This window comes from Chlorocebus sabaeus, chromosome 14, assembly GCF_047675955.1.
Source record: "Chlorocebus sabaeus isolate Y175 chromosome 14, mChlSab1.0.hap1, whole genome shotgun sequence".
NCBI lineage: Eukaryota > Metazoa > Chordata > Mammalia > Primates > Cercopithecidae > Chlorocebus > Chlorocebus sabaeus.
The window spans coordinates 55,037,395-55,055,996 of NC_132917.1; the positions used below are offsets into that span (position 1 = coordinate 55,037,395).

Below are 18,602 nucleotides of genomic sequence, written 5' to 3' on the forward strand. Positions count from 1 at the left end.
ATAATCATAGAGCATCTATCAAAGTATACAGGATTTTCTGGGAAGCATGACAGATCCTTTTATCCACTGAGGTCATTATTATTATCATGCTATTGTCATCGATCATTATTCTTACTCTTCCTCTGATGATGACAATTACCAGGGAAGGAGGAAGGAAAATGGGATTTGTGTGAGGTACCAAAGGGACTTAAACTTTATCAGTAATGTTTCCTTTTATATAAAATAACCTGAAATAAATATACCAAAATATAAATATTTACTCATTCAGGATACTGAGAACATGAGTGCTTGTCATGTCATGTTATTCACTATACATTTCTATATTTAACTTTTTTTCTGAAAACATACAGAAATACAAAAAGATGGCTAGAGCACATAACAAAATTTTAGCGGTATTTCTGCCAGGTGGGATTTCTTACTTTTACCTATCTGTATTTTCTTTTTTTTTTTTTTTCTTTGAGACAGGGTCTCACTTTGTTGCCCAGGCTAGAGTGCAGTGGTGCAATCTTGGCTCACTGTAGCCTCAACCTCCTGGACTCAAGTGATCCTCCCACCTCAGCCCCACAAGTAGGGGCCCTTCAGGATAATTTTTGTATTTTTTTATAGAGAGAGGATTTTGCCATGTTGCCCAGGCTGGTCTCAAACTCCTGGACTCAAGCAATTCACCTGCCTCAGCCTCCCAAAGTGCTGGGATTATAGGCATGAGCCACTGCACCTGGCCTTGGGTTTCCATTTTTTAGAACATGTTCCTGATTTTTACAGGTTCCCTGACTTAGAGTGCTTTCTGGCTTATAGCACCAAGAAGTCATTACTTCCCCACCAAGGTTTGCACACATGGCCCTGATCAGAGCTGGCTTCATGGGCCTGCAACCTGTGTAGTCATTTGCACAACCCCAAGGCTCCAAAAGAACCCCATAGTTGGTTTAATGTTCTGTGGCTATTGTCTGAAATTCATAATAATTTTATCTTTGAATTTGTGTTTTGTAAGTGATGTCTGATGAGAGGATGGAGCAGGCATGTCAGTAGGGAAGATAAGCTGGCAGCAGTCCACGCACACATGGGTCAGTCTTATGGGCACGAGCAGGCAGTGTGCTGGGCAGCACCCAGAAGCAGAGCTGAGCCCAGATTAGTGACAGTGGTGGTGGGGGCAGCAGAAGCTTAGGTGGCAGTAGTGGCCACAGTCCCAGAAGAGGTAGAAACTCCACGAGGGAGCACGAGGACAGAGGTGGGAGACCTGCACACACACCCATCCCCAGAGCCTGTCCCTGCACCATCTGCACAAATAATAACTCTCCAGCCAGAGCACTGGGACAGGAACTGCCAATGCTCAAGCAGTAAACCTTGTTGTTAAATTAGTTAATACCACAAGATACAAATGTACACATGGACATTGCAATAAAGTCTATCAATCAGAGTTGTTAGAATTATCCAATGAGTTTGGAATCTCTAGTTTCAAATTATTACAGCACATCCACAGACTTAGAAATAGAAATTAAATGTAGAGACCATTGCATCAGCAGAAAGAGCATTATTTTATAAGGAATAAGCCAATTATTAACAAGAAAGAAAATCTAAAATTAATTTATATAATGGAAGATAAAGCAATAGAATGCATAAATAGGCATTTTAAACTATATACAAATCATGAAACCACTTTTGATTCTCGTATGACCTCAGCAAGTTGCAGAAAATGCCAAAGGAAACATTAAAATGTCATTCATAAATTTATATTTGAAATTAAATTCAGACTTACTTGAAGGCTATCATCAACTCTAGATGTACTAAAATTTATATTTTAAAATAATTTATCAGAAATTTACCCCAATGCTGTCCCAGCCTATAAAATACACTTAAGAGCTCCAGTAACAATTACATCAGCAGAAAGATTATTCGCAAAATTAAAAACTGTCAAAAATTATCTGAGATCTTGTATTTGCCAAAAATGACTGTCACTTTCAATTATATCAATTGAAAATGAAGTTGCTAAAAGTAAAACTTTTGATGACCTCATAAATGAATTTGCAAAAAAGTAAGCCAGAAAAATCTTATGATCAAGATATCACATTGGTAATTATCACTTATTATATAATATAATACCATATGACACCAAAAGTGGCTTTTTGCATTTTTAAGTTTATATTGTTACTCGTGTAACACTATTATGCCTATTACGTTTATAAGTAACAAGATCTTTTTGAAGGAAAAAGTTTATATAAAGCACCTTTAATAGCACTTTTCTTTCCTAAGTTTTGAATAAGGACTCTGCATTTTCATTTTGCACTGGGCCTTGCAAATTGTGTAGCTATCCCTAACCAGGACTATTCAGTCACCATCTCCCTTTGTAATGAAGTCCAGCATCTCTCTGTAAGGCAGCTGGTCTTGGGAAGTAAAATGGCCCATTCAGGGATGGACTAGGAACTTTGTATCTTTATTGTACTGGCCCACAGCTGAGCAAAGGCAAAATAATGCAGAAGCCAGTCACAGGACTCTTCTCCAGAGACCACAGTGCAACTGCCAGCCCCACACATAGATGCTGCAGCAAGTTTGAGCTGAGAGAATCACCCTAACCCCCTCTCTTTTGTCAGTATCCTTCTCTGATGAATTTCTTCATTCTTTTGGGGACACACCATGGAACAAGACTGAATTCCTGAGGAGGGGGCACAGCATAGGGTGTATTGAGGCCCCAATAGCCAGTTTCTCCGCCTTTCCATCTAGATCCAGTTTGATGGCTCCTGGTTTGATACCTAGAAGCTCTCACAGGGTCATTTAACCAAGGAGGCAAAGTCTTTGGTAGATAAAAGCCTTGCAGGCATGTAAGGCTAAATCAAAGGAAAACAAAGAGGCAGGCTTCAAACCAAGAGCCAAATCAGAAAGGCAATCCTATTCACAATTGCCACAAAAAGAATAAAATAGCTAGGAATACAGCTAACCAGGGAGGTGAAAGACCTCTACAATGAGAATTACAAAACACTGCTCAAGGAAATCACAGAAGACACAGACAAATGGAAAACACATCCCATGCTCATGGATAGGAAGAATCAGTATCATTAAAATGGCTATACTGCCCGAAGCAATTTACAGATTCAATGCTATTCCTATCAAATTACCAACAATCTTCACAGAACTAGAAAAAAACTATTTTAAAATTTATATAGAACCAAAAAAGAGCCTGAATAGTCAAGGCAATCCTAAGCAAAAAGAACAAAGCTGGAGGTATCACATTCCCAAGTTCAAATTATGCTACAAGGCTACAGAAACCAAAACACCATGGTACTGGTACAAAAACAGGCACATAGACCAGTGAAACAGAATGGAAAGCCCAGAAATAAGGCCACATATCTATGAGCATCTGATCTTCACCAAAACTGACAAAATGGGGAAAATGGGGAAAAGACTCCCTATTCAATAAATGATGCTGGGATAACTGGCTACACATAAGAAGAAGACTGAAAATGGACCCCTTCCTTATACTATACACAAAAATCAATTCAATAATGCAAACTGCTGTACAAAACAAAAGAAAAAAGTCAACTCAAGATGAATTAAAGCCTTAAAAGTAAAATGCGAGGAACTTGAACAGCTTTACAAGAGAAAAACAACCCCATTAAAAAGTGGGCAAAGGACATGAACAGATACTTCTCAAAAGAAGACATATGGCCAGGTGTAGTGGCTCACGCCCATAAATCCCAACACTTTGGGGGGCCAAGGCAGGTGGATGACTTGAGGTCATGAGTTCGAGACCAGCCTAGCCAAAGTGGTAAAACCTTGTCTCTACTAAAAATACAAAAACTAGGTGGGCATGGTGGCACATGCCTGTAATTCCAGCTACTCGAAAGACTGAGGTGGGAGAATCATTTGAACTCAGGAGGCAGAGGTTGCAGTGGGCCAAGATCTCACCAACGCACTCTAGCTTGCATGACAGAGCAAGACTGTCTCAAAAATTTTAAAAAAGCCGGACGCAGTGGCTCACGCCTGTAATCCCAGCACTTTGGGAGGTCGAGGTGGGTGGATCACGAGGTCAGCAGATTCAGACCATCCTGGCTAACATGGTGAAACTCTGTCTCTACTAAAAATACAAAAAGTTAGCTGGCACATGGCACACCTGTAGTCCCAGCTTCTGGGGAGGCCGAGGCAGGAGAACGGCATGAACCCGGGAGGCGGAGCTTGCAGTGAGCCAAGATGGCGCCACTGCACTCCAGCCTGGGCGACAGAGGGAGACTCCATCTCTAAAAAGGCCAGGCATGGTGGCTCACACCTGTAATCCCAGCACTTTGGGAGGCCGAGACAGGCAGATCACCTGAGACCTGAGGTCAAGAGTTTGAGACCAGCCTGACCAACATGGATAAACCCCGTCTCTACTGAAAATACAAAATTAGTCAGGTGTGGTGGTACATGCCTGTAATCTCAGCTACTCAACAGGCTGAGGCACGAGAATCGCTTGAACCCGGGAGGCAGAGGTTATGGTGAGCCGAGATAGTGCCATTGCACTCCAGCCTGGGCAACAAGAGCAAAACTCTGTCTCAAAAAAAAAAAAAAAAGAAGACATATATGCAGACAACAAGCATATGAAAAAGAAGCTCAATATCACTGATCATTAAAAAAATGCAAATCAGGCCAGGCGCGATGGCTCACGCCTGTAATCCCTGCACTTTAGGAAGCTGAGGCAGGTGGATCACCTGAGGTCGGGCGTTCGAGACCAGCCTGACCAACATGGAGAAACCCTGTCTCTACTTAAAAAAAAAAAAAAAAAGAAAGAAATCTAAGGCCGGGCGCGGTGGCTCAAGCCTGTAATCCCAGCACTTTGGGAGGCCGAGATGGGCGGATCACAAGGTCAGGAGATCGAGACCATCCTGGCTAACCTGGTGAAACCCCGTCTCTACTAAAAAAAATACAAAAAACTAGCCCGGCAAGGTGGCGGGGGCCTGTAGTCCCAGCTACTTGGGAGGCTGAGGCAGGAGAATGGCGTGAACCCGGGAGGTGGAGCTTGCAGTGAGCTGAGATCTGGCCACTGCACTCCAGCCTGGGTGACAGAGTGAGACTCCGCCTCAAAAAAAAAAAAAAAAAAAAATGCAAATCAAAACCACAATGAGATGCCATCTCACAGCAGTCAGAATGGCTATTACTAAAAAGTCAAAAACTAACAGATACTGGTGAGGTTGTGGAGAAAAGCGAACACTTTTTTTTTTTTTTCTTTTGAGATGGAGGCTTGCTGTGTCTCCCAGACTGGAGTGCAGTGGCGCGATCTCGGCTCACTGCAAGCTCCACCTCCCGGGTTCATGCCATTCTCCTGCCTCAGCCTCCCAACTAGCTGGGACTACAGGCGCCTGCCACCACGCCCGGCTAATTTTTTGTATTTTTAGTAGAGACGAAGTTTCACCATGTTAGCCAGGATGGTCTCATCTCCTGACCTCGTGATCTACCCGCGTCGGCCTCCCAAACTGCTGGGATTACAGGTGTGAGCCACCACGCCCAGCCTGAAAAGCGAACACTTATACACTGTTGGTGAGAGTATAAATTGGTCCAACCATTGTGGAAAGCAGTGTGGCAATTGCTCAAAGAGCTAAAAGCAGAACTACCATTCGACCCAGCAATCCCATTACTGTGTATATACCCAGAGGAATATAAATGATTCTATCATAAAGAAACATTAATGTAAATGTTCATTGCAGCACTGTTCACAATAGCAAAGACATGTAATCAACCTAAATGCCCATCAGTGACAGACTAGATAAAGAAAATGTGGTACATATACACCATGGAATACTATGCAGCCATAAAAAAGAATGAAATCATGTTCTTTGCAGTAACATGGATGCAGCTGGAGGCAAATTAATGCAGGAACAGAAAACCAAATACTGCATGCTCTCACTTATAAGTGGCAGCTAAATAATGATAACTTATGAACATGAAGGAAACAACAGACACTGGGATCTACTTGAGCAGGAGAGTAGGGGGAGAAAGAGGAGCAGAAAAGATAACTATTGGGTACTGGGCTTAATACTGGATGATGAAATATTATGTATAACAAACCTCTGTGACTCGTGTTTAACTATGTAACAAACCGTCACATGTACCCCTAAATCTAAAATAAAAGTTTAAAAATAATTTTTAATTAAAAAAAGAAAGAGGTAGCCTTAGAGCCAGGAGCCCAGGACAAAAGCTGCCCCAAGAGGTGTTCCACTGTCCTTCAGAACAAGACAAGACAAAAAGACTCAGGCTGACAAGATGATCACCTTTGGATGATTTCATTTCATTTTACACTTTTGGCAGCTTTCGTAAGAGCACAGTCACAGACAGGATTTTACTCTGGTCCTGAACACTGGATCTTCTCCAACTTCCACTACCATACAATTTGACAACTTGATCATTTCCTATCTTGTCCTGTTTTATGTTTCTATGTGTATACATCACAAGCTTTTTGAGGACAGAGACCATATCCTCTTCTTCATGTGTCCCCAAACACTAAGTCCATATTATACTTCTTAGGGCACATAAAACCCACTTTCCCATTCATCATGTCATCCATCTTCATAATACCCCACACAAGCTGGGATAATTCCCATTTTCCACAGAGGCAATTGAGGTCTTGAAAAGCTCACTGATTGGCCCACAAGGACAGAGCTAGAACTCAATCACAGATGTCTGATTCTGTTCTACTGTTCTACAACACCTCTGTGGATGGGGCCATTTCTAAAAGAACAGATATTCCCCCAGAATCACTCTTTCTATACCCTACCTAGCATGGTGCATTACAGGGTCTCCCTCTGTTTCCCAGACTTGGAGTACAGGGGAGCCATCATGGCTCACTGCAGTCTTGACCTCCTGGGCTTAAGTGTTCTTCCATGCCTGGCTAATTTTTTTTATTTTTTGTAGAGGCGAGATCTTCCCTTGTTGCCCAGGCTGGTCTTGAACTACTGGGCTTGAATAGTCCTCCTGCCTTGGCCTCCCAAAGTGCTGTGATTATAGGCATGACCCACCACACTGGGACTGTGACTGTTTTTTCCACTACATGGCAGCTGCCTTTGAGGACAGAGCATGTGCTCAAAACTACTCCTGTTATACTTATCTGCATTGCTCTGGGACTGCTATGTCAAGGAATTTGCAGGGAAAGGATGGAACTCTCCAAAAACTGGGTCGTCAGGGTGGCCTCACATTTTTTTTGCACCCTTCTAGGGTGGAAGACAACAGCAATAGCTTAAAGCACTCTGTCTAGACTTGCTTCTGGTCGTGGTGACCATCCATGCAGCCATGGCTTCTGTGCATTGCTCTTTCCGATGAGGAAAATGTGGAGTTCTAGACCCCCAGAGCAAATCCAATCCACTTGAGCTTCTCTCCTAAGTCCCAAAAGCCAACCAGATTCTGGCCCCTGGGGACAGTACCAACTCACTGCAACCTAAAAATGGTTTCCACATGTTTATAACCATGGGATAAGGAAGGACTTCTTAAGAAAGGTACAAAAACATAGAAGCCAGGAAGACAAAAGGATTAAAAACCCAGGCAACATAGCAACCCACAATTCAGAACAATAAAAGATACAGGGAAAGTTAAAAAGACAAGTGGCATATTAAAATATCTGAAGCAGGTATCATAAGCAAAGAACTAATATTCAGTATACCAACAATCCCTACAATTCAATAAGAAAAAAGAAAAAAAAGGGGGGGGGGGGTGGGAGGGAGGGTTGGGCGCAGTGGCTCACGCCTGTAATCCCAGCACTTTGGAAGGCCGAGATGGATCACCTGAGGTCAGGAGTTCGAGACCAGCCTGACCAACATGGTGAAACCCTGTCTCGACTAGAAATACAAAAAAATTAGCCAGGTGTGATATCAGGCGCCTGTAATCCCAGCTACTCAGGAAGCTGAGGCAGGAGAATCGCTTGAAGCCAGGAGGCAGAGGTTGCAGTGAGCTGAGATCACGCCACTGCACTCCAGCCTAGGTGTGACAGAGCAAGACTGTCTCAAAAAAAAAAAAAAGAAAAGAAAAAAGAGAAAAAAAGAAAAAGGGGTGGGAGGCAAAGGATATAAAGAGGCAATTCACAGTAGCAGAAATACAAATGGCCAACAGCAAAGGAAAATATGTCAAATCTCACTGTAAACAGATAAATACACTTAAATACTAAAATATCATTATTTTCTCATCAGATTAGCAACCATTAGTCCAGGCCAGTGACTCACACCTGTAATTGCAGCATTTTGGAAGGCTGAGGCAGGCAGATCACTTGAGCCCAGGAGTTCGTGACCAGCTTGGGAAACAGAGAGAGATCCTGTCTCTACAAAAAAAAAAAAAAAAAATTTAATTAGCTAGTAGTAATAACACAGAGCTGTAGTCCCAGCTACTCAGGAGGTTGAGATAGGAGGATTGTCTGAGCCTAAGAGTTTCAAGGTTACAGAGAGCTATGATTGCACCACAGCACCCACCCTGGGTGGCTGACAAAGCAAGACTCTGGGTTTTTTTTGAGACGGAGTTTCTCTCAGGCTTGAGTACAGTGGTGCCATCTCAGCTCACTGCAACCTCCGCCTTCCGAGTTCAAGCAATTCTCCTGCCTCAGCCTCCTGAGTAGCTGGGACTCCAGGTGTGCGCCACCACACCCAGCTAATTTTTTGTATTTGTAGTAGAGACGGGTTTCACCATGTTAGCCAGGATGGTCTCAACCTCCTGACCTCGTGATCCGCCCGCCTCGGCCACCCAAAGTGTTGGGATTATAGGCGTGAGCCACAGTGCCCGGTCGACTCTGTCTTTTGAAAAAAGAAAAAAGAGTAGTGATAATTAAAAAGACAAAAAACATCCAGCACTGGAAGTTAGGAGGACAATTAGGTTACATTAAATTTTAAAATGTGCATGCTCTTTGATCGTACATTCTACTTCTAATGTCTAACCTTGAGAAATACTTTGCACGTGTGCCTGAAAAAGCACGTACAAAAATGCTAACTACAAAACTGTTTGTGAAGGCATAAAATTGAAAACAACCTGAATGTCCTCTAGTAAAGGCATGGCTTAATAAGTTATGGAACAGTCGTAATAAGGAATATTATGCAGCAGTTAGAAAGACCAGGTTGTTCACTGAGCGCTGACATGGAAAAATTTCCAAGATGTATTAAGTGAAAAAAGTGAATTGTTTTAACAATATGCACAATGTTTATGTTTATATTTAAACATGTATACTCCCCACTAAATCATACATTTCTATAGGGCATACTTGTATTTGTAAATAGAAATATATCAGGAAAAATACATACTAAGATGGCCAAAAAAAAGTATGTGAGGTGATGGATATGTTAACCAGCTTGATTGTGTTAATCATTTCACAATGTATACATATATTAAAATATCATGTTGGGCTGGGTGTGGTGGCTCATGCCTGTAATCCCAGCACTTTGGGAGGATGAGGTGGGCAGATTGCTTGAGCCCAGGAGTTCGAGACCAGCCAGAACAACAAAAAAATACAAAAATCTCTACGAAAAATACAAAAATTAGGCAGGCATGGTGGTGAGGCAGGAGGATCTCTTGAACCTAAGAGGTGGAGGTTGCAGTAAGTCAAGATCTCGCCACATTTACAATAGATCTTGCCAAATTTTACAATAATTGAGGCTCTGAGAGGTAATTTGCCTGAGGTCACAGAGCTACCAAGTAACAGAAGGGTTTCAGTTCATGCCTGACTGATTCAAGAGCTGCCATGAAGGGATGTGGCTTGCAAAAACTCAAAAAGATGAGCCAGGACAAAGAAAGATTAGAGCAAAAACAGGAAGTTATTAGGAAAGTAATGAATACCACTCTCCTGATGGTAGGTTGGAACAGAGATGTCCAAGAGTCACGCAAAAGTCCTGGGCCCCCATCTGTCTTCAGTGTACAAAGGAAAAACAAGCATTTAATTCACTACATATCATATGATGATACTCTTAAAAAATTTTGTTTTTTGGGTTTTTTTTTTTTTTTTACATAAGGTCTCACTCTTTCACCCAGGCTGGAGTGCAGTGGTGCAATCTCAGCTCACTACAACCTCCACCTCTTGGGCTCAAGTGATCCTCCTGTCTCAGTCTCCTGAGTAGCTGGGACTATAGGTGTGCACCACCAGGCCCAGCTAATTTTTGTATTTTTAGTAGAGACGGGGTTCTGCCATATTGCCCAGGCTGGTCTCTAACTCCTAGACTCAAGTGATCCTTCCTCCTCGGCCTCCCAAAGTTCTGGGATTACTACATGAGCTACTGCACCCAGCCTAAAGTATTTTTAATACTTTTTAAGGCCCCAAACATTCTTTTACCATTTTGAACAAACCAGTGGTAAAAGATATTTTGAAGGCAATCAGAAAAATTGAAAACATTGGCCGGGCATGGTGGCTCACGCCTGTAATCCCAACACTTTGGGAGGCCGAAGTGGGTGGATCACCTGAAGTCAGGAGTTTGAGACCAGCCTGACCAACAAGGTGAAACCTCGTCTCTACTAAAAATACAAAAATTAGCCGGGCGTGGGTGTGTGCACCTGTAATCCCAGCTACTTGGGAGGCTGAGGCAGGAGAATTGCTTGAACCCAGGAGGCAGAAGTTGCAGTGAGCCAAGATGGCGCCATTGCACTCCAGCCGGGCAACAGAGTGAGATTCCATCTCAAAAAAAAAAAAAAAAAAAAAAACAAAAAAACACTGAAAACATTATTACATATTTCTTTTTTTATTACATGATATTTTAACAATTACTGTTAACCGTGTTGGTTGTGTTAATGGTATACCATGTTTTGTCAAAAGTCCTTATCTGTTAGATACCTACCCAAGTATTTATGGGAGGAATGATGAGACACCAGAAATTTGCTTTAAAAACATTAGAACTGCCAACAAAACAAAGTAGAAGCTGGGGGAAACAGGTGAAACAAGAATGGCAGTACGTTAATTGCTGAAGATGGGTGATGGGAATATGGGGATTCGTTATACTATGCTCTCCACTTTTATGTGTGTTTGAAACTTTTAGGCCGGGCGAAGTGGCTCATGCTTCTAACCCCGGCACTTTGGGAGACTGAGGCAGGCAAATCACCTGAGGTCAGGTGATACTAAAAATACAAAAATTAGCCGGGCGTGATGGCACACATCTGGTTAAGGCTGTAAGTTACCCTTGAGGTGTCTATTCCAATTCCTCCATTCTATGGAGGGAGAAACTGAGGCCCTGAGAAGAAGGGAAACTTAGGGACCCTGAGTTGGTTAAGTGACAGAACGATAAATAGCTCTCACTGTCCTTAACATAGCCCTTGCCAGATAACCCTTAAGGGGACCCAGCAACCACAGGGCTGGTAAAGGCACTGCTTATCCAGATGTCACAGGGTGAACCCCAAAACTGGGGTTCAGCCCAGAAAGTCACGTGGGTTCTTGGCTCCAAATAGGTAGAGGGAGCCAAGAGAGCAAAGTGAAAGCAGGTTTATTAAGTAAAGGAATGAAAGGGTGGCTAGTCCATAGGCAGAGCAACCCAAAGGCTGCTGGGTGGCTATTTTGATGGTGACTTCTTGATCACATGCTAAACAAAGAGTGAATTATTCATGAGCTTTCTGGGAAAAGGGTGGGGAATTTCCACAACGAGGGTTCCACTCCCTTTCGGACCATATATGGTAACTTCCAGACAGTTGCCATGGCTTTTGTAAACTGTCATGTCGCTAGTGGGAGTTTCCTTTAGTATGCTAATTTATTATAATTAGTGTGTAATGAGCAGTGAGGACAACCAGAAATGGCTTTTGTGGTCATCTGGGTTTTGATAGATTTTGACCAGCTTCTTGACCGCATCCTGTTTTATCTGTGGGGTCTTTAAGACCTGTATCTTGTGAACTCCTATCTCACTGCCATCAGCATTCCCTGCTTCTCCCCACTCCTCCTGACCTCTTGACAGAAGCTGAAGAAATAGGAAAGCAGATCCTAGACTTGGAGAAGGTCTGTGTGGAGTCCAAGGCCACTCAGTAATAGGACTCCCCCAGGTCCAAAGTCCAAAGGCAGCCCCCAGACTCACTCCATCTCTCAGAGGCTAATGCCCCAAAGTCCAAAGGCAGCCCCCAGACTCACTCCATCTCTCGGAGGCTGATGCCCACCCAGCAGGCACTCACCTTAGCTCAGAGCAGCACCAACTTCCTGCATGCAGTCAGTGAAGTGCCGTCTGCTTCCTGACATAAACAGCTGTTCTCAGAAAGCAAATATGCAAAGAGAATGTTATTGTTCAGGTTTAAATGAGGAAGAAGAAAGGGGGGGTGGAACGGGAGGTGGGAGCTAACACAGAGTTCTAGGTTTACAATCTAATTTTCCAGAGCCAGCCTCTGACCTGCAGCCCCTGAGTGCCCAAGCTTTTCAGGCCCACAGAAAAGGGCTTTTGAGGCAGCTCAAAACCACTTCAGACGTAAATGTGAGGAGTTACTTGCTCAGGGTTTGCCCAGTCCTGAGGAGGAAACAATTCTGATCCGGGTTTTCACTACAGGGTCTAGATCTCTGCTGTCCAACACAGTAGCCGCTTGTCACATGTGGCTATTGATCACTTGAAATGTGAGTCTGAAGTGAGCTGTGCTGTTAGTGTAAAATGCACATAGCACCAGGCATGGTGGCTCACACCTCTAATCCCATTTGGGGAGGCCAAGGCGGAAGCATCCCTTGAGGCCTAGAGTTCAAGATCAGCCTGGGCAACATAGTGAGATCCCATTTCTATTTAAAAAAATGTTTTTAATGCACATAAGATTTCAAAGATGGCACAAAAATAATAGTTTTTAAATCTCACTAGTAATTTTTATGTTGATTACATATATATACATACATATGTATATATATATTTTTTTGAGACAGAGTCTTGCTCTGTCGCCCAGGCTGGAATGTAGTGGCTCAATCTTGACTAACGGCAACCTCCACCTCCCAGGCTCAAGCAATTCTCATGCCTCAGCCTCCTGAGTAGCTTGATTACATGTGCACACCACCATTCCCAGCCAATTTCTGTATTTTTAATAGAGACAGGGTTTTACCACATTGCCCAGGCTGGTCTCAAACTCCTGGTCTCAAGTAATCCGCCCTCCTCAGCCTCCCAAAGTGCTGGGATTACAGGCATAAGCCACTATGCCCAGTCTTAATTATATGCTTAAAAGATAACATTTTCAATATATGGTGTTAAAACATTTAAATTATTCTGCTTCATTTTTTTTTTACACTTTACTGAAGTATAATTGGCATACAATAAACTGCACAATTTGGTAAGTTTTGACATGTGTATATACAATACCATGAAGCCATCATCACAATTAAGATAATGAACATCTCTGTCAACCCCAAAAAGTTTTCTCATGCCCTGCTGTAGTCCTTCCTGCCAATCCCCCATCCCTAATTACTGATCTGCCTATGGAGTTTGCATTTGCTAGAATTTTATGTGAATAAAATTATACAGTAATAGGTGTTTTTTACTGCTTTAACTTAGCTTAATTAATGTGAGGTTCATCCATGTTGTTGCATGTATCAGTGGTTCATTCCTTCTTATTGCTGAGTAGTATTCTGTTATATATCATAGTTTGTTTACCCACTTGTTAGAGCAGTTAGCTAGGCAGATATGAGCAAGGCAGCAGAGGGCCCCCACCTCCAGGCATGTCAGGTGACCATCAGGTGGTTGTTAAACTGTCTCTCTAAAATAATAATTGGTCATTGCCAGTGCCAGGACTTAAAGGCAGGCTCCCAGTAGACAGAGAACACCTGCAGCTGGCGATCAGCCGCTTCCTAATAAGATGTCAGAAGTTGGGTGAGTGGGCTCAAGCATGCACACTAAGAGGCAACATGGCAAAGTTTCACTGGTCTATGACCTTCCTCTAGGAACACTCAGCTGGTAAGGGAAGAATACCTCAAGTGAGCATGTGCAAAACTTCAATAAACCCCTGTGCACACGGCCCCTTCCAAGTGCTGGCAGGCAACTGCGCATGCGGACAGCCCACCCCAAGGGAAGAATCCAGGGAGGAGAGACACAAATCCCGGAACCATGCCAGTGTATAAGACCCCAAGTCAAAGGCTAAACAGCACACTTGGACTCAAGTTGCCCGCTTGGCCCTCTTCCAAGTGTACTATACTTCCTTTTGTTCCTGCTCTAAAACTTTTTAATAAACTTTCACTCCTGCTCTAAAACTTGCCTCGGTCTCTCACCATACCTTATGCCCCTTGGATGAATTATTTCCCCTGAGGCGGCAAGAATCAAACTGCCACAGACCCATACGGATTCACTGCTGCTGACACATTCGCCTCTTGCTGGGCATTGGATTGTTTCCAGCTTGGGGCTACTGCAAATAAAGTAGCTATGAACATTTGATTACCTGTTTCTTTTAACGTTGTTTAAAAATGAGGCTACTACAAAATTTAAAATGTGTCTCGCATTATTTCTAATGGACAGTGTACATCTAGATTCTCTTCCAGGCTGTCCACTTTCCTGAGTCATGCCGACTGCCTACTTAATTGAATTCAACAAATCAATACATGGCCGGGCGCGGTGGCTCAAGCCTGTAATCCCAGCACTTTGGGAGGCCGAGACGGGCGGATCACGAGGTCAGGAGATCGAGACCATCCTGGCTAACACAGTGAAACCCCGTCTCTACTAAAACATACAAAAAACTAGCCAGGCGAGGTAGCAGGCGCCTGTAGTCCCAGCTAGTTGGGAGGCTGAGGCAGGAGAATGGCGTGAACCCGGGAGGCGGAGCTTGCAGTGAGCTGAGATCCGGCCACTGCACTCCAGCCTGGGCGACAGAGCGAGACTCCGAGACTCCGTCTCAAAAAACAAACAAACAAACAAACAAATCAATACCCTGAGCCAGGTGCAGAGTGGGGAGCTGTTGTTACAAAGGTGAACGGCCTGGGGAGACACATTTCTGCCCTCTAGACTGGCCTTTTACCAGGTACAGCCTCAAGGAACTGGCAGTCCTGCGGAGGAGAGAGACGCATAAACTGTCACCTAGAATTCAACAGGAGGAGCCAGGGAGAGACGCATAAAGACAGGGCTCTGGCCAGGCAGAGGAGGAAGCAGGCACTTCTGTCTGGGGAGCTGGGGAAGGTTTCCCAGGAGATGATCTTTGAACTACATTTTAGAGGATGAGAATTCACCAAGCAGAGAGAGTGTTTCTAAATGCAGAAAAAGGAACTGAAACGCCCCAGGGCAAGGCAGCTTCCAGGAACTGGAGACTAAGAGCAAAGAGGAGGGCATGAGAAGAGGAGAGCATGAAATGGGGGTGGCTGGAGAGGAGGCCAGAGAGGGGGCCAGCCATACGGTGCTGAGGGTGTCCTCTATGCAATGACACTACGGAGCCAGGAAAGAGCCAGACCAGAACCACACTTTAGGAGAACACAGGAGTAACGAATACCTGGACCATGTCAGTGGGAATAGACAGCAGAGACTAAATTCTGGAGTGTTCAGAAGCAGACTGGGCAGGAAATGGTGACTGACTAGATGGGAGTCATGTGGAAGGGCTGGATTCTGAAATGTGCGGTGGTTGCTGCTACTGGGTAGATGCCTGCCTCTCTTGCCTGGACTGTGACTACAGCCTCCCCACAGGTGCCCTCTCACCCTGTCCAGACCACCCACCCCACTGCGGGCACAGAGAGATTTAAACACCCTAAATGTCTTCTATCAGCTCGGTTTCCCCCATGGCTCTCTCTTCACCCCCGACCTCTCAGCTGTAGACTGAAATCTCATTTCCCTTCACATGGGCACAAAGCCCTGGGCAAGCGGAACCTGCCGCAGGCCTATGCAGCATGGTCCTGCCAGCCCAGAGCACTCCAGCGGCTCTCCCCATTCCCCCTACTGACCAAACCCCTGTCCCCCCGCCCACAAACACAGCACAGTCGTGCATGTCCCTCCATCCTCATGCCCTCTCAGCCTATGTGCTTGGTTACACAGCTTGACCTAGACTGAAAAAAGCCTCCTCCCCTTCCAGGCATGGTTTGGAGGCTCCTTCTCCAGAAGCTCTCCCTGAGGCCTCTGGACCCATGAGCTCCTCTGTAACCTGGTGCACACTGTACACTGCCTTTTATAACCTCTTTCATGCCCACCAAACCATGACTCCTGGAGGGCAGCATCTAAGTCTTTTCATTTCTGGAACTGGAGTGCTGGAGATAGAGATTTGAAATCATCTGAAGTTGGCAGGAATTGCCTTATGAAAGCTAAGATAGGGATGAGGGAGGGGCCCCAAGGACAAAGCCCCCTGCATGCACCAGGATTTCTGACCCAATACAATGTGAGAAGAGGGTCTTTCCAGATACAATCATTGCTCTCTATTCTGAAAGTCCTGGGGAAGGCGTACTTTGTCAAGGAGGAAAACAGCTATATGGAGACAAGAAAAAAACAGCAGGAGGCCTGGGCCTTTGATGCTGTGTCCCCTCCCTTCCCTTCCATCCTCCTGCTTTAATTCCAGGCCTTGCTCTCTGAGACCTTGGGTCTATAAGCCTTTTAACCGAGAGCTGAGTCTCAGATGAGCCAGCAATGTGAGGAGAGAAACTTCCTTCTACAGTTCTGCAGAGTCTTTCTTTCTCTCCATGGATGTATAAACAATTCAACAGCACATGATAAAAGTGAAGGGAGGGGAGAGCCACATTAATTTCCTTGAGGCAAATGATAAGCTGGCAGAATTGGCCCCATGGAAGGAGATAAAAGCTCCAAACACGGCTGAATGACTCTTGGGATTCGAGCCTGGTACGGATGCAAATTAAAATAAAAACTATATAAACAGCAGCACAATTGCACCATTCAGGACTCCTTCATTAGCAGCCAGCTCTCCAGTGCCACTACCCGCAAAGACAACTTCCCTTTCTTCTTCCTTCTAACTAATTTCCAAGCTGGTCCACAAAAGGATGCTAAGGACAAAAGCAGTTCTAATTGATGAGGCTTTGGGGAGAGGGTTGTTGGGGAGATTCATTTTATGTGTGCAAATCAAAAAGCAAATGTGATGTGTCAGACCCGCTGAGGACAGGCCTCCTGCTGAGGTGCCAAGTTCCTCCTCTCAAAGCTCAGGGCCGCTCGGGCTAACAACCCAACGGTCACATCCACTACTTCAGGCCTCCTGGTGCCCGGTAGAGCCAACTTCCCAAAATGCTGCCTTGTGTAGGGGGACCCCGTTTGATAGCCAGGCCCATGATGCAGTGAAACTGCCTTAAAGTATAATAAAGAGTACCCGCCTCTACTCTTCATGGCAGAGGACAAAGTTCATCCACTGTATTATCATGAAGCATCATTACGTTGGGCAGTCATTTGGTTAAGGAGAGACGGTTTCCCCAAATTCACCTCTTGTTGAATGTTCAGACTCCAGGAAGGATACCCTGCTCTCAAACCACAGGTTTCCCTCATTTTCTTACCATTTGGTCAGCATTCCCAGTCACCCCCAGCTGCCTCTCCAGGCACCTCTTCAAACGACAGAGCTTTCCCCCATGTCTTTCACTCACATGCTCTGCTCTCTAGCCACAAAGATTTCTTGGCTGTTTCAGGCTCCTCCCCAAGCTTGAAATTCTCTCCTATTATCCCACTATTCATCCCCTAAGCCTTGTAAGCCTCAGTTCTCTCCCTTTAAAACGGGGTAAGAATCCCTGCTCTACTCCTCTCATGGGCTACTGGGAGACTCAAATGAAATGAGACACGAAAGCAAACACATGTGGCATAAATACGACGACAGAAATGTCTTAATTGAGGCAATAGCACTGCACCATTTAGTGACTGCCAAAAATCCCTATTGTAAAACGAGAGAATGTTTTTTTCAATCAACAGAACAAATTAAGATCATTACATACCAACTACTAACATGAACTTTCAGCATTTAAATATTTTGAAAACCAAAACAGCCAAAGCGAGCCATGCCCCACCTTGGCCCTGCAGGCCTGCCCCAGGGGATCTCACCTGTGCATGCCTGCTAGTCGCCCTCCACATCACCCAGGTTACAGCTTTCAGCTGTGCTGCTCTGACATCAGGTGAAAGGGCTGGTGCCTGGGAGAGGAAAAGACCAAAGAGAACAGTGAGGATGGGAGGATTTCTTTTCTCTGACTGTGAATGTTGCATTGCCTTGCCCCATTGAGAAAAATTCTATCCTTTAAGAAAAGGACAGCTGGGCACAGTGGCTCATGCCTGTAATCCCAGCACTTTGGAAGGCCGAGGCGGGCGGACCACGAAGTCAGGAGATCGAGACATCCTGGCTAAGATGGTGAAACCCCATCTCTACTAAAAATACAAAAATTAGCTGGGCGTGGTGGCAGGCACCTGTAATCCCAGCTACTCGGGAGGCTGAGGCAGGAGAATCGCTTGAACCTGGGAGGCAGAGGTTGCAGTGAGCCGAGATCACACCACTGCACTCCAGCCTGGGTAATAGAGCGAGACTCTGTCTCAAAAAGAAAAGAAAAGAAAAGGATTGTGTTTGCAGTCTAACTGGTGCGGTTGCTGTGGACAGGGACACTGTTCTTTTCCTGCTTATGTGCTAAGCAGAAAGGAGACGTGGGGAGAGGACAGTCCTGTGACCCTGCTCAAAGGACTGCCCTTTCCACCCCTCCCCACCCAGCTGAGTGGTCCCTAAGCTGCATGGCTGTTCTCTCACTTTCTCAGGTGATAAGAATAAGAGAGGTGTTATCTGCCATGAACAGCCACTGGCTTTAGGGGCTGATG

At 44.7% G+C, this 18,602-nt stretch overlaps 2 long non-coding RNA genes across 2 annotated transcripts in view; one reads left to right on the forward strand and one right to left on the reverse strand.

Annotated features, from left to right (window-relative positions):
- Positions 1 to 14,087, forward strand: part of LOC140713328 (uncharacterized) — a 38,173-nt gene extending 24,086 nt beyond the window's left edge. The window contains exon 3 of the long non-coding RNA XR_012095289.1: positions 13,796 to 14,087. This is a non-coding gene — a long non-coding RNA (uncharacterized lncRNA). The remainder of the gene's footprint in view (positions 1 to 13,795) is intronic.
- On the reverse strand, positions 8,172 to 18,097 carry LOC140713329 (uncharacterized). Its single transcript, XR_012095290.1, has 3 exons — positions 17,847 to 18,097; positions 12,067 to 12,136; positions 8,172 to 8,266 (listed from the first exon to the last, which is right to left on the reverse strand). It is a non-coding gene; the product is annotated as an uncharacterized lncRNA (long non-coding RNA).
- Between the last annotated feature and the right edge of the window lie 505 nt (positions 18,098 to 18,602).